We start from the raw sequence: 16,186 nt of genomic DNA, 5'->3' as shown, positions 1-16,186 counted from the left end.
ATAAAGGACTAAAACTTCTTAATGGAAGTTATAAGCATCTAAAATGTACAACTTCGACTGTCAGATGCCAATGTTTCCATGGGATTGGTATTGTCCAGGAGTTCTGATAGAGTAGATGTTAAATTGGAAGCAGCTGCACCTGATGAAAGATGACTTGAGGTTCCCCTAGGCATTGGCTACATCCCTTATGGAAGGTCGAACTTTGGGTGATTCACTAGTACAAAACAAATCAATAATAATAAAAGAAATAAGACATTTATTGTCTTCCATGCTTTCATTCCCATCGTTCAATAGCTCGCTATCAACAGTATCTGCCAATATGTTTGGAAAAGATAACTTCACCCACTTTTACGACTTCATATTTCCCAGAAACATGTCATCATTAGGCCTCTTCCTCGTAACCATCTCTAATATAAGAATTCCATAACTATAAACATCTTCCTTTGTAGAAACACTGCCACCCAATCCATATTCTGATTAATTTCATTTGTGAATGTATTGAAGAGCTAAGAAAGGAAATGAATCAATATAAAAATAACTAAAAAATTATTAGAAAGAAATTAAGGAAATGATAATTCAATATAAAGATAACCATAAAATGTTACTTGGAGCTATATAGCCAATGGATCCTTTGAGTGCAAATGTTGTACTCAGTGAATCTGAGCTTGGAGCAGTAAACTAAACGGGACATACCAAAATCAGTCACAAGGACTGTCATGTTGGTATCCAGTGTACAATTTGTAAAGGATAATCATGATGTAAATATTCCATGCCATAGGCTACATCTATAGCAATGCTCAAACACTCAATCCCAATTTACAAAAGTCGTCATCATCTCTGTCAGTGTGCAAATGTGTTTCCAAGCTCCCATTAGATTCATAAATTGAAGAATCAAACCTTTGATATCAGGGTAGAAAAATGCATTGTAAGCCGGTTAATTAGTAAATAAGGCTTTTTGTAATGCTTTAAAAGAAAACAATAGTATTAAGTTATATCTACGGGGTAGTTAGTTGCCTGGCGGTTGATGGCCTAACCAACCGCAAACTCTTTATATTGTAAACTTGTAGCACATCTGGGACACATTGGATTGGAGAGGAATATGATAGAAATTTGTGTTACATGAATATACCTTGGTATATTGTATTGTGTGTTACTGCTTCCATGCTAATGTTTTACTATGCTCTGGTGTTATAAGTTGTATATTGATGTTCTGTATACTACAACCTAACCCACTTAGGCTACTAACATATTGGTGCCGTTGCCTAAGTCGAATCCGGAGGTCTTTGGAGGGAAGGCTGGCGGGATGGAAGCATAATGGGTCGTCCATTCGACCAAAGTATCCGGGTAACAGACAGTGACGTAGAGGATAACACCGAAGTAACCAAGGAGGATCAGTTGACACAAGACCTGATTCACGCGTGGGACGTTTCCCTGGACCGGTACGTACAGCGAGAAGTGGAACTGAGCCCGGTCTCGGCTGATACGGTATGGGCGGAACTCAACGTGAACCAGGTCGTACATGATCTCCTGGGTAGTCTTCCCTGGTTATTGGCACGTGTACTCGTGGAACGTGAAGAGGAACGAGAGAACATACAGAGGGAGCAATGTAGGCAGCAAGTGCTTCAACAGTATAGAGAAAGGAACAGAAGGGAAGAAGAACAACGGGACTCCACACAGCGACGAAACCACTGTAGTTCCAATAATTAATGCCAAATACACTCAACAAAGATCGAAGCCGACAACCCTCGGAGGAAGAAGAGGGGAGCCACGAAGACATAGTGAGGAGATCCCTGCGCATCCAGGAGCAACTCGAGAGGCGCCTGAAACTCTACCGGATAGTTGAAGAGAGAGGGAGCCTAGCGGAAGGTTCTCGGCAACACACACAAGAGTGGGGCAGGAGTCACGATAGCCCACAGGCAATAGAAAGTAGCGAGAATTGGGAGCAAACAACCGCCCCAACCGAGTCACTCAACAATTCCCAAAGTAAACCGGAGAGTACGAGAAAGATGGCACATAACCCCGAAAAACAGAAACTTCCTAGATTCAATAGACTAGGATCAGAGGACCCGCTTGCCACTGTAAAACTTGTGTCACCATATGGTAGGCCAATGGCGAGGATGATGAGGATAACTGGTTGAAAGCATTTCCGGCCACCCTCCGTGGAATTGCCATTGACTGGTACACGGACCTACCCACCACTTCAAAGGATACCTGGAAAAACCTTGCTAAAGCATTTGAGGAGGAGTTTCGGCTACTCCGGGACGATGACGAGATCGTTGCAGAAATATACAACACCAAACAGGGCAAGCATGAGACGGTAAGGTCCTACTATCGCAGACTAAAAGAGTTGATTGGAAAAATGGACAATAAGCTGGCCGATGGGTTGAAGAAGCGATGGTTAATTGAGGGATTGCAACCATCCGTGCAGAAAAAGATGAAGGTAGTACCTCCATCTATGGTCATGGACGCGTACAATAGAGCCTTGGACATTGAAAGCGAGAACAAGACATCGAAGGGCAAGAAGCATACAAGTGATGAAGATAGTAGTGATCAGGAAAGCGAGGAGGAGTCATGCACGATACAAGCGCTCCGGAAGGACATGAGACGGATGATGCGGGAAATGCAGATGCAGAAGGAAGAAAGTAGGGAGGGTAGGGACCTCTGGTGCACAGAGTGCAAACTGGAGGGACACAAAAACCAATTGTCCAAAGAAAGCTTTCTGTGACATCTGCCAAGTGCTGGGACATTCCATTAAGGAATGCCCCTACAACTTGAAGGCAAGGGGTGCCCAGGTACTATATACTCAAGAACAATCAACACCACCAACTACACCCTCCGAGAACACAAACTCAGACGCATCACCAAGTGGCTATATTAATAGCCGGAGGAGCAGTAACAACAACAGCAATAATAATACCCCACGAGGACGCATCCAATATGATGCAAAAGGCAGATGGATGATACAATGTCGACGATGTAACGAATGGGACCATTTTGCACGTGACTGCCAGAGTGGTGTTGGACAAGGAGGAGGGCTACTCTGCAAATGGTGTGGGCCGGGCAACCACGAAGATGCGGAATGTCTAAGACAAAAAGTCGTGAACATGCTGGAGGTAGTACGGTCGGAACCAGAAGTATTGGCCATTACCCGATCTCATACAAGGAAACTAACGTACCCTAAACCAGGTATAGAAAAGGAAAGACTAAAGGAGGCACAAAAGGAAGTAGAAAGGGAAATGAGTGAGGGACAGTGGAAGACAGTATCCCACAAAACCACCAGCACCATACGAGCCGACTCCGAAGCTACCATAATGAACCAGTTGCTACAAACCACCGTGCTGGTCCGTGTAGCGGATCTGTTGCAGACACTACCACAACTACGGATAGCTATAAACCAAGTGGAGGAGACCAGAAAGGAGGAAAAGACGCCGGGCCATGGAGAGGAAATGGAAGGAAGGAACCACTCAAAGGAGACCATTGACCCTATGCTGATGACAGTAGGGGTAGGCAGGACACCAGCCGTAGTAGAAATGGAGATTCTCGGTTACAAACTTACTAACACTATTGTAGATGGTGGGTCCGCAGTAAACGTGCTACCTGAGGAGACATGGAAAACCTTGGGGAAGTCAACGCTCTGGCCACCTGCCTTCCACCTGATAGGAGTAGATCAACATGGCATAAAACCACTGGGCACACCTATGGGGCAAAAGGTAACCATTGGAACCCAACAATTCTTTTTGGATTTTATGGTTATATCCTTAGCAAGGAAGGGATACGATGCACTCTTGGGAAGAGGATGGCTCATCATGGCCAAAGCAGACCACAATTGGAAGAAAAACACTCTCTCAATCGAAAGTGAAGGGAAGAAATATACCATTGATCTAGGAAACCAAGTAGTGAGTCAAGAAGTGGCTTCAGATTCCAGGTCCGAGAAAGGCGCTCCAGGGGAGGATGCTGAGATGGAACCTGATGAAGAAGGAGTCCTCTGCCTGGGGAATTGCTCAGAGGACGAAACAAGTTCTATCAATGGGTTATTCCACTGGCAGATGGAAGATTATGAAATCTTCCACCCATGCAACGTGTTGGAGATCCTGGAGGTCGAGGAAGGCAATACTTACCCACCACAATTTGCCGAATACCAGGAAGGGGAGGCCCGGGTAGATGGGACCCTGGCCCACCAATTCGGAGAAAATGAGATCGTACAATATGTGGAACCCAAGGTACAACCAACCAACCTTGGAGAAGAAAAGGACCCAAAAGTAATACTAGTAGGGGACAATTGGGACCCCGTACTAAAAGCAGCAGCATTTAAAATATTTCTCGAGTACAAAGATGTGTTCGCATGGACATATAAGGATTTGAAAGGAGTACCTCCGGAACTATGCGTACATCGCATACTAGGGGCTAGGGCAGTAAGGAAACGCCCTTACTGCATGAACAAAAATTACGTGGCAATGGTACAAGAGGAAATAGAAAAAATGTTAGAAGCCAGAATCATATTCCGGGTGCAAACCAATGAATGGGTCTCACCTATTGTCATTTCGCTCAAAAAGAGGGGAATCAGATCCGCATCTGCGTAGACTTCAGATGTTTAAATGGTGTGACGGTGAAAGATCCGTTTCCCATACCTTTTACTGATAGTATACTTGAAGAAGTGGCGGGGCACGAAATCTATTCCTTCATGGATGGCTTTTCGGGCTACAACCAGATCAGCATAGCTGAGGAGGGTAGGCTGAAAACCACCTTTATTGTGGAGGATGGAGTCTACGTGTATAATCGGATGCCATTCGGATTATGCAACGCCCCAACCACATTCTAGAGGATCATATTGCATATCTTCGACAAAATGGCAACTGGAAATTTTAAAGCATTTTTGGACGATTGGTCAATGTACAACGAGAAGAAAAATCACTTGCAAATACTGGGGGAGTGCATGGAAAGGTGCCGTCAAGCACGACTTGCCCTCAATCCAAAGAAATGTCGGTTCCTCGTTCCCCAAGGAAGGTTACTTGGCCACATAGTCTGCAAAGCAGGGTTGAAGACTGACCCTGATAAGATAAGAGTCATCATGGAAATGGAAAACCCAACGAATGTTACAGGAGTAAAATCTTTCCTGGGCCACGTAGGATACTATCGATGGTTTATCAAAGGATTTGCTGAGGTCTCCCTCCCACTGGAAAAACTCACAAGGAAGGGGGAGCCATTCGTATGGCACCAAGAGCAAGAAGAGGCCTTTAGGGAACTCAAATCCAGACTTGGAAGTGCACCTATCCTGATATACCCAAATTGGGATAATAAATTTCATGTGCATGTGGATGCCTCCAACTTTGCCATTGGCGCCACCCTAGCACAGGCAGGAGCCACAGGCTTGGATCACCCTATATACTTTGCTAGCTGCCTACTGTCGAGAGCAGAAAGAAACTATAGTACCACAGAACGAGAAGCCTTGGGTTGGTGTACGCAGTGCAAAAATTTCGTCATTACCTCCTGGCCACGCCCTTTACCTTCTTCGTAGATCACCGGGCACTCTTGTATCTGGTCAACAAACCGGTCATCCAAGGAAGAGTAAGTCGATGGCTGATCTTACTGCAGGAATTTACTTTCAACATTGTGGTGCGACTAGGAAAGAGCCATGTAATGGCTGATCATCTGTCAAGAATAAAATCAGGGGAATGCGTAGAAGGGGGAGTAAATGAGGATTTTCCAGATGGCCACTTGTTCCAAATAGCAGTCTTACCATCTTGGTATGAGAAGCTTGGACAATACCTCGCCAGCGCAACGTTCCCAAAGGAGATGTCCCCAAGTGAAAGAAGGAAGGTGGCACTAAAAAGCACAACTTTCCAACTGATCCACGGCCTTTTGTATAAAATGGGCCCTGATGGGGTACTACGAAGGTGTGTCTCAGAGGAAGAAATTCCGGGGGTTCTTAGGGAATCACATGAAGGGCTAGCCCGAGGGCATATGGGCCCAGATGCTACCGCAAGAAAAATATTACTAGCAGGGTTGTGGTGGCCTACACTTTATGCAGATGTGTGGGAATGGGTGTCAAGTTGTGATACTTGCCAAAGGGCGGGTAAGCCACTCAAATGAGACTTTATGCCTCTTTTTCCATCCCAACCACATGAGTTGTTTGAGAGATGGGGGCTAGATTTTGTAGGGCCACTCAGGGTAAGCAAAGCACAGAGATGCCGGTACATAGTCGTGGCCACAAAATACCTTACAAAATGGGTCGAGGCTAGAGCTCTTCCAGACAATACGACACTCAGTACTGCCAAGTTCCTATATGAACAGATCGTAACTCGATTTGGCATACCGATAGAGGTCACCAGTGATAGAGGCGTACATTTTGTGAATCATGTGATACGCACTATGACAATAGAATTCAGAATTTTTCACACGCTGTCAAGTCTTACTACCCAAGGGCGAATGGACAAGTAGAGTCAACAAACAAAGTATTAGTGTCCATCCTATACAAGACTTGTGGAGTAGAACAAGAGGACTGGGAGGAAAGGTTGAGTGCGGTGCTGTGGGCCTATCGTACTTCGTACAAAGCCACTACTGGGCATACCCCATCCCAGCTCATGTATGGACAGGAAGCTGTGATGCCAGTAGAGTACACTATACCGAGTTTGAGAATAGCGGGCCAAAACCGGTTGGGGGACGAGGACAACCTAAGGGAGCGATTGACTACATTAATTCAGATGGAGGAACGAAGGATAGTGGCACAATGGGCCACAGAAGTAGCCCAGAGAAGAAGGAAATTTTGGCACGACAAACACCTGAGACAGATGAAATTCTCATCGGGACAGTTGGTGCTCAAATACAACGACTGGAATGATCTCCGAACTAGGAAGTTTAGGGTACGATGGTTAGGACCCTATAAAATAGAGGGAGTAGGGGCGAACGGAGCTATAAAACTATCTACCATAGATGGCAATCCGATCAAAGACGCAGTAAATGGCTCAAAACTAAAAATCTACAAGGAGAGAGAAACTATCCAGGAGAGAGAAACTGTTGCCGCAATATGTTGGGGTATGCCTTGAGAGAAAGTGGGACCAAGGAGAAGGGTTCTAAGTCACGAAGGTTAGGAACATGGGTTCAGAACAAGGAAAAATTAAATAAAACTATTAAAAAGAGAACCCGAATAAAAATATTTTGCATGAAAAGAAAAGGCCATAGAAAGATAAAGACCAGAGGAAATATAAAGAGTTTAATATGGGGCCAGCAAAACAAAGGAGGGAGTGGTTCACAAAATTCTAAACGGAGGCATAAAAGGGGGCAAGTGGCACAAAGGCACATAAACTTGGGCGAAGGCAACAAAGAAGCATGGAGGAGTATACAGGGCGTATGCATTGAGCAATTGGCACGAAGGCACAGAAACCCTTGCGAAGGCACTACGCAACACGTACGCACTACGCAGCCCGTATGCACCACGCAGCACGTACACACCACGCGGCACACACGCATGACCAAGGGAGGACACGCCACGCGTTGGAAAGGGTGGAGTGTACGCGGAGCCGCGAAGGGGAGACACAGCCTACGTAGGGAGCCAAAGGGGAGAGGTGGCACGAAGGGAACACGGGGAGGAAGAGGCGACGACCACGAAGGGAGAACTCTAAGCGTACGCAGGCTAAGGCATACGTGTGTTAAGGGAGCCCAAGACACGCACAGTGGCACGAAGGGAACACGGGGAGGAGGCGGCGACGGCCACGAAGGGAGCGCTCCAAGCGTACATAGGCTAAGGCGTACGCGGGTTAAGGGAGCCCAAGACACACGCAACGCCCAAGGCACACCCCGCACCATAGGCGTACGCAGCACTGGAGGGAGCATAAACGGACCAAGGCGTACGCAGCGTCCAATTGCGGCGTACGCCTTAGCCACAACAGGCGCAGGGACCACGACATACACAGCCGCAGTGCACGTAGCAGGGTAAACTGGCCACATCAGCCCTACAGTATAGATATCCGCGAAAAAGCTCAAGGCCACCAAAAAGGCCATCACTACAGTTGCACACTAAGGGGGAAGCATACGCCAGCAAGGCACAAGATGGTGAAAGGAAGTCACGGCAACCCTAGAACGGGAAGTTATGACATAAACTACAAGGCCAGTACCTCTAATAAACAACCAATGGCCATGCCAGGAACCAACAAGAAAAGCTAGGAGAGGGCAGCAAAACAGGTAAACGTGGAGAATATCGCATTTGAAGGAGTTCTTGGAAGTGAGTGCAGGAGGTGGTGGGAAAGCAATGAGGAGGACCATCCTCTAAAGAATTCATTGAAGAAAGCAGAGGTTGATAAGATCATTTTTATGCCCATCTTCAATCTGAAAGAATTCGAGCTTGTATTGCGCGCCATGGTCCATGGATATGAGCAGGACAAATATAGATCAGTAATTGACTATTTGGGATAGACGGTGGTCATTTCTTATGCACCCAAGGAATTCAGCAAGGTTTTCGGAATTCCAAGGAGCGGCGATTCAGCTATGAAACCATCAGCAAGGATGTCTACAGAAGAAAAGAAGCGGTTGCTGGAACGCATCTGCGGTAATACACTCACAGAAGAGCAATGGGACAGTTTATGGCAGAATAGCAATAGAAGGGGCTTGAAAAAATCTTATCTCACCTCACCAGAGTGGAGATGCGTTATGGACATCCTGAAGAGTAAGCTAACAGCAGCAAGCCGAGCATCCAATGTTGCAATATGGATGCTATGCCTCATGTATGGATTGAGCAATGGCAAAATATACAACTGGGGCCGAGTCCTTTCCAATCGGGTGAAGGAAGCCATGCTCCTCAAACACAAAACCCTCTATGTACCCCATCACCTCATTACTCTCTTCTTGGAAGCACTGAGAACACAGGTGGCATTAGAAAATATAGGAGGGTTTGTGGCCTCAAGTCGGGTGGAGCCCTACAAGCCAGCGATGTATTATTGGCTACACCTGGACACCTTTTCAGTAGTAGCCATAGAGGCACCGAGAAAGAAAGCAAGGCAAGAATTGGCAGGGGGCATGGAAGATGGAGGAGAGGAAGATAACAACTCTGACGAAGAGGTAGAGACGGGGGAAGAGGAAACATATATATCATCTTCATTGGAGGAAGACGAAGGGGAATTCCGTATGGAGCAGAGCCACACTATGCATGGACCAGAAGGTGATAAGGAGGATAGGACAGGGCCAGAATTCTCAACATTGGAACCAATGGGCATGGAACAGGAAGGAGGACACATAGGAGGTTTGCGGCAGGCAGAGCTAGAAGATCGTAGGGGGGGGCATACCAACCGTACCAGGATGGGGAGTAAGGAGAAAGGTACTTTTCAAACCGGCACAGATTCCCACCACGACATAGTTGGTACCTGGGGTCACAGGGACCCCATCCCAGTTAATAGACTTGAGGAGACACAGTGCGGGGGCCCACACTCTCCATATAAACACACCCAAGGGCGTGAAAGCGGCCAGAGCTGTCGCATTGGTAATGGCACCAATAACCGATCCTCTCGCAAACGTGGAGGTGGGAAATATAGAAGAGGAAATGCATCGGGAAGAGCCAGAGGGAGACAAAGGGAAGGGGACCGAGGAAACAGACAGCCTACTCGCCAGATTCCAAATGGACATAGAGGTTCCACCTCCTTCACCATCGCTGGGGCTTGACCAGTAGGAGGAGAGCCTGAGGATTGAAGAAACTAGGAAAGGGCACAGTACGTCCTCACCAGTAGAGGGGGTCCGAGACTGGGAAGCTGCTGCACAACATTTTCTTTTGGAGTTGGAAGTAATGAGGACAGCCACAGAGAGGATGATAGATTATTCTCTAGGGTCTGATGTGCCTGCTATAGTAAGAGCAACAGAAGCACTACTGGCGTTTATGACAGAAGGCTGCGAGAGGGAGTTCTTGGAGAATATTAGGAACCAAGGTTGGCCCGACACGGAAACTCCGGAGATGGTAGCAGACTGGGGAGTACCACAGATCCTTAATGGGCATACAGGAGGTAATCAAGAAGTAATGGGAGCCCTCACTTCCATGGAACGGACATTCCGTACTACATTCTTACAGCTCCAGGGGATGACCAGAAAGCGAGCAAAATGGAAGGAGACCACACCTTAGCCCTACAGTGAGAGAGTGAGCTGAAAGAAAGGATCAATGCTCTAGAGCAAGAAATGGTTCAAGGGAGAACTACGCGGCTGGAAAAGGAATGGGAGTTGGCTGCCTCTGAGAAAGACCGAATGGATGCACTCAGGCTTCTGAAGGCAACTCGGGAGAAACAACTCATTGCTGAAAGAGATCTAAAGATCCTCCGAGAGCAGACCCCTATGGGAACAGGGACGTCCTCTTGTCCCTCTAAGTAGATAAGTTTTTGTTATTTTGCTGTTTGTGTTCGTCTTCGTCTTCCAGACGAACAAGTTTTGGGGAGGGATGATGTAAGCTGGTTAATTAGTAAATAAGGCTTTTTGTAATGCTTTAAAAGAAAACAATAGTATTAAGTTATATCTATGGGGTAGTTAGTTGCCTGGTGGTTGATGGCCTAACCAACCACAAACTCTTTATATTGTGAACTTGTAGCACATCTGGGACACATTGGATTGTAGAGGAATATGATAGAAATCTGTGTTACATGAATATATCTTGGTATACTGTATTGTGTGTTACTGCTTCCATGCTAATGTTTTACTATGCTCTGGTGTTATAAGTTGTATATTGATGTTCTGTATACTACAACCTAACCCACTTAGGCTACTAACATGCATTTATGATTTTGATGAGGTTATGGTGCCGAAATCTCCCTAAAATTTGCACTCTATGTTAAAACTTTTGTGAGCATCTTCATTTTTCAAATTAAGAGCTTTGATGGCAACTGCCTTACCTTCCCTCAAAATGCCTTTGTAAACTGATCCAAAGTTACCTACTCAAAGTAAGTTTGACTCATCAAACCCAGATATTGCAATGACAAGATCTTGATAAGAAAATTTTGGATAGGTGAGCCTTTGAAAAACAAAGTTTAAGGGATGGATTAGTTGCCTTGAAAGTTTATGCCTCCATAGAATTCCTATATTGAAGCAGCATAATACATATACAAATGGTTCCAACAACTGATAAGACTATATTTTTGAGCAGGGAACGTTTTCATGGGTCTGATTTGGGCATGAAGGCAATGAATAATTTCCGAGGCCACATAGGCCAGGGTTCCCCATAAAAAATGTTACAGCAGTTCTATTTGGAAAAAAACCCTCCTGGAATCTGTCCTGAGTCTCCTGACGAATTATTGAAAGAAACATTGATGTAATGAAGTACTTTTAGTCCTTCAAGGGACATTGGTATTGAACCTGATAAAAAATGGCAGATAGATCCATTTCTTGGAGATTTTTTAATTTGGAGAGTCAATCTGGTATTTTAGACCTACAAAGGTGTTGTGGGACAGATTTAGCTGCTCTAATGCTGTGCAGTCTCTTAGGGAATTTGGAATGACTCCAGTAAGTCGATTTTAGATATATCTATGGCTTGTGCCATTACAATTTTACTCATCTCCTATGGCAAGGACCTTTGCAAATTATTCTATGAAAGCTTGAGGTAGAATTGCAGGTTTTTAAGGCTGGCAGTGACTTCACCAGGTATGCTTGCCCCTAGCTTATTGTAAGATGAGTCAAGGAGGTCCAATTTCTGACATCCCTTCAAACTAACAGGGATATTCCCTGATAACTTCTTGTGCTAAAGAAAAAGATTCTTAGCTGCTGGGAGCTACAAAGAGAATCTGGTATTTTTCCAGATAACTGGCTGTGATGAAGATCTAAGAGTCCAAGATGTTGCATTTTACCTATCTAACTTGGAATGCTTCCTTTTAATCTGTTCCAACTTGTGGAATCTTTTAATTGCAGATGGAGTATTGCCAATGAACAGATCACTGTTTAAACTTAAAGTTTGTCAGATTGACAATCTGTTGTGGTATGTTTCTGCTTTTCATGTTGACTTCTATACCCAAGCGATAGAGATTGGAAGACAGTTGGCCTATGGATGGGGGCAATACACTAGTGAAATGATTATATGGCATTTCTATTTCTTGCAAGTGAGATCAATTTGTATGAGCAGTGAGAAAGGCCAAATTATTAACCTGTGGCTATCCAGCATTATATTTAGCACAGGTTACCAAGGACTTCTCGAAAAAAATTCTTCAGTGTCTCCTTTGTAACCCGTGCTAAATATAATGCTGAGTGGATGCCACCAAATTATTAACACTATCACTAACAAGTTGACTGGTGTGTAAGTAAAAATAGGTAAGAAGGTTCAACTTACCCAGCTCCTTTGGAATGTTCTACTGAGCTGTGTTTTTTATCTAAATAAAGTACGTCAAGACTGGAACAATTTCTCAAGGAGTTTGGTATGTTTGCACTAAGCTGATTTCCCCATAAACTAAGGAATACCAAATTGGAGAGCTTGGTATAGGTTTCCCATGGAATATGTCCACTTATCTGGTTTTCAGATGGTACTAATTCTTCAATTTTGAGAGACTTGTTAAAGAGCCGGGAATGGTGCCTGATAAGTTATTTTCATACAGGGAAAGAGTCTGTAGGTGAGTGAGCACGCCCAAATCAGAAGGAATGGGGATTTAGAGATAGTTATCAGCCAAACCAAAATAAGTCGATGCAGACAGATTTTCTAGAGAACTAAGGCGGACAGCTAATGGTGAGACTGTTTGAGCCCAAGCAGAGGTACTTCAAACTTGTGATAAAACTCAGCTAAGGCGGAATGCTGCCATGCAGATGGTTAAAGGAGAATGCCAGAGATTGCAAACTGCAGCAAGCGGGGAGATCAGGGGGAATGGTTCCTTTTAATTGATTGTTGGCCAACCAGAGTATTCGTAGATGTGGGAGTTGGCTGAGTTTAGGAGGAATGATGCTAGTGAGGTAATTGTTCAAGAGATTTATGGATCAAAGAGAGGAGAGAGCACAGGAAAAATAGTGCTGTCTAAATTAGGGGCACGAAGAGAGTGAGAAGAGGAATCATAGGCAATGGCAAACCAGTTGCAAATGTGGTGAAGGGGATTCCAGTTGGGCAGAGAAGTGCCATTGTTGGAAATGGCAGCATCGAATCGCAAGAGCAATTGTTGTTATTGAGAGAGATAAAAAATACAGAAAGCATTAAAAGTAACAACAAAAGAGCAGCCATTGTAGAATAGAATGGAATGGAGGAGGAATAAATAGATTAGGAAAATCAGTGCCTACAAATTATCTACTTCAACCCTGTGAGCAAATTATGGATTGATTCAATCAAATGTACTAGCTATTATGAAGTATTTGGCAGACTTCATGCACAACTCTATATTTTTTGTGAGCATTATATTTTAATAAAAAGTAACAAGAAAAGAGAGCAGCCATTGTGTAGACGAAACTAGCGCAGGTGAAAAACAGAAGGCAATTGAATAGAATAGAATGGAATGGAGGAGGAATAAATAGATTATCTACTTTTAACATTGGATTTTATAGCATTTTGAATATTGATTTCTCTCTCTTTTATTCTGTGGACTTGCTTTCTATTGACTGTTTCTTCTTGTCATGGATGGAGCAGTTGTTTCTTCAATTTTTGATAGGTTGTTTTTTGATTTCCTGTATTTCATTTCATCGATTAAAAATTTTATACACTTTTTTAATTTAGAATTTGTATCGATTGTCTCTGAATTTTGGTGAGTCTTACATGTTTATTCTTTGCAGGTACAATGAATGACATAAATGAAACAGCTGGGAGCAATTTGGATTTACAAGTTTGAAGAGTATTGGCATTTAGATCTAGTTGATATTAATACTTGAAAATATGTTTTTATGTATTGTGTATGCAACCACCCTTTATTTATGTCATAGAATACTTAGATTTGACATTTACTCGGGTAGTTTTACAATGTTGAATGGAAAATGGAAAAAAGTATTGGTTAACTTGTTCAATTTGACATGTTTGAATAAGTATTGGATAATTAGATTTGATTAAGTACTCTTGTTGTTCTGAAAATGGCAAGTTGACATGTATGGCAAGTACAAACTATATCTTAAATTGTATGACTTTGTATTTTTATTTGTGCACATTGGATTTATCATTTATGTATTTTTTTAAATATGATATGCAATTGGTACATTTTTTTTTTTTTGGGTTGGTAATAGTGATTTTTATCAATAACCCGGGATTTTGAACTGGCCCGAACCAGGTGGTGCTATAATTAGGGAGCCACCTCCCCATATCCATTTCCCCCTTCAAGAGAGGGGTCATAACAAATATTCCCATCCTTACCCCGCTTACCCTTCTTTCGCTTCACCTCTATCCATCCATAAGTTTTGGCATCCTCCAACGATTTCAGATTTTGCATATCCATTCCAACCAACCCCTTACTATCCCAGCAGTTATTCTCAGATTGAATCCCCTCATCCATGCCTACATTTAAACCCCCGTGAGAGCTAGGACCATCCTCCATCATCTGTACACCCCCAATAGCAGCCTGAAAGGAGCTGCAGCCCTCAGGAAAACCTCCCTCACTCACGCCAACCAAACCACCAGCCAAACCTTGCACATCATTTGAAAGTTCTGGATCCTTCACAATGGAATCGTTGATCAAACCCCCGACATCCTAGGTGGATTTCAGATTCCCTGCCACCTTCTCCACCATGTAAAATTGGGGGGTAACATCCTTCCACCATGAAGCTAGACTCTGCACCCTACGCTTAGCACATGAATCAGCATTATGTCCAATCTTAAAGCATCTCCTACACTTAAAAGAAATCCCTTCATAATCCATCGACTGAAGCCAACTACATTTTGAAGTAGAAATAGAGATCTCCGAAGGGAGATCCATGGACGTATCCATCTCCACCAAGACACGAGCAAAAGTTGTATGTAGCAAATTGAGAGAGCCATCATCAGTCAATAAAAACTTACCGAGGGAGTTCCCAATAGCTTCAAAACACGAGTCAAATCAGTATTGCAATGAAAGGTTTGGAAGTCTAATCCACATAGGAGAGCGATCAAAGGATTCTGACTCAGGGTTGAAAGTCGGATGCCACGGTTTAAGCATCAATGGATTAGTGTCCTCCCAGCACCATTGGCAACCACCAAGGATTTTATTTCTATCCTCCACAATTTGAAAAATCACAACAAAAAACCCTCGAGCATGAGGGTAAATCTGCACACTGTCATCCACAATGGGCTCCCAATGATCAAAGATCCATTTATGAAGATCACCAAGACTAGGCCAAAAACCCCTAAAACGCCCAATAAGCCCTAAGGTCGAAAAAACGAGCTCATTATGATCAACCTCTTTCTCCACCGCCTCTGACAAAGATATAGTAGTAGGCTTGGCCGAAGTAGCCGCAATTGAAGTCGAAGGGGCCCAAATATCTCTACCGTGAGGCAATGTCAACCCTTTTGGCAGCAAAGAAGAATCCCCCCGGACCAAATCTACTCTATATCGTGATTTTTGCACACCTGCCCTCTGTTCAAACATTGCACGGGGTCGAGATTGGGGGCAGAAACCAGACACACGACTGTCAAGGACATTTGAAGCAAAAGCCCCAAAACCCCGTTGAACGTTTGAGGACCCAAATCCGTCATGGCTTCGATCTTTGCCATCACCGCCCTTCATCACGGATGCCCAGCTGACATTGCCCTGGTTGGAAGGAAATCCACGACGACCCGCAGAAACCCTAGCCCACGGAGCCACACGAAGCGACATCGCAATCTACTCTTAATTGGTACATTTATTTTTCACATATAGAAGATACTTCATTTTAAAATTGATACACATAGGAGAGAGTACAAAATAGTCATGCACCCTAACTTTGTGTAACTCAAAATCCTACTTGTCAACATTGAACAACTCTAAAAGAAATTTAGATCGTCTTCTTGGTTTTTGGCTGCTTTAACCTAAGGTTTGAAGTTGCCATCATCAATTTTGATGCCTCAAATATGTGCAGTCATAAAAGGTGTCCAAAACATCACTTTTTAAACCACTTACCCATTGTAGTCAATTAGCATATCCAATCCTAGGGTTTCCCTTCACCAATTCTTCCAAAAATTGAATGTTTAAACACTCAAACTCATCATATAGAATCCTAAATATGAACGATCAATACTATTAAATTACAGAATATAGCATTATTAATTAAATACTTTTAAACTATTCTTATTATAAAATATCTTAAAACTATTTAAATAATATTC

At 43.8% G+C, this 16,186-nt stretch overlaps 1 protein-coding gene across 20 annotated transcripts in view; it reads left to right on the top strand.

The window, feature by feature from the left end:
- Positions 1-13,987, top strand: part of LOC131062725 (uncharacterized) — a 104,236-nt gene extending 90,249 nt beyond the window's left edge. For all 20 annotated transcript variants that reach the window (XR_009372768.1, XR_009372766.1, XR_009372761.1 and 17 more), the window contains one exon: positions 13,696-13,987. The gene's annotated coding sequence lies outside the window, so the exon portion shown is untranslated. The remainder of the gene's footprint in view (positions 1-13,695) is intronic.
- The last annotated feature ends 2,199 nt before the right edge of the window (positions 13,988-16,186 follow it).

This window comes from Cryptomeria japonica, chromosome 5 (genome assembly GCF_030272615.1).
Source record: "Cryptomeria japonica chromosome 5, Sugi_1.0, whole genome shotgun sequence".
Lineage (NCBI taxonomy): Eukaryota > Viridiplantae > Streptophyta > Pinopsida > Cupressales > Cupressaceae > Cryptomeria > Cryptomeria japonica.
Note: the sequence above shows the minus strand (reverse complement) of the source record. Positions and strands in the feature narration are given on the sequence as shown.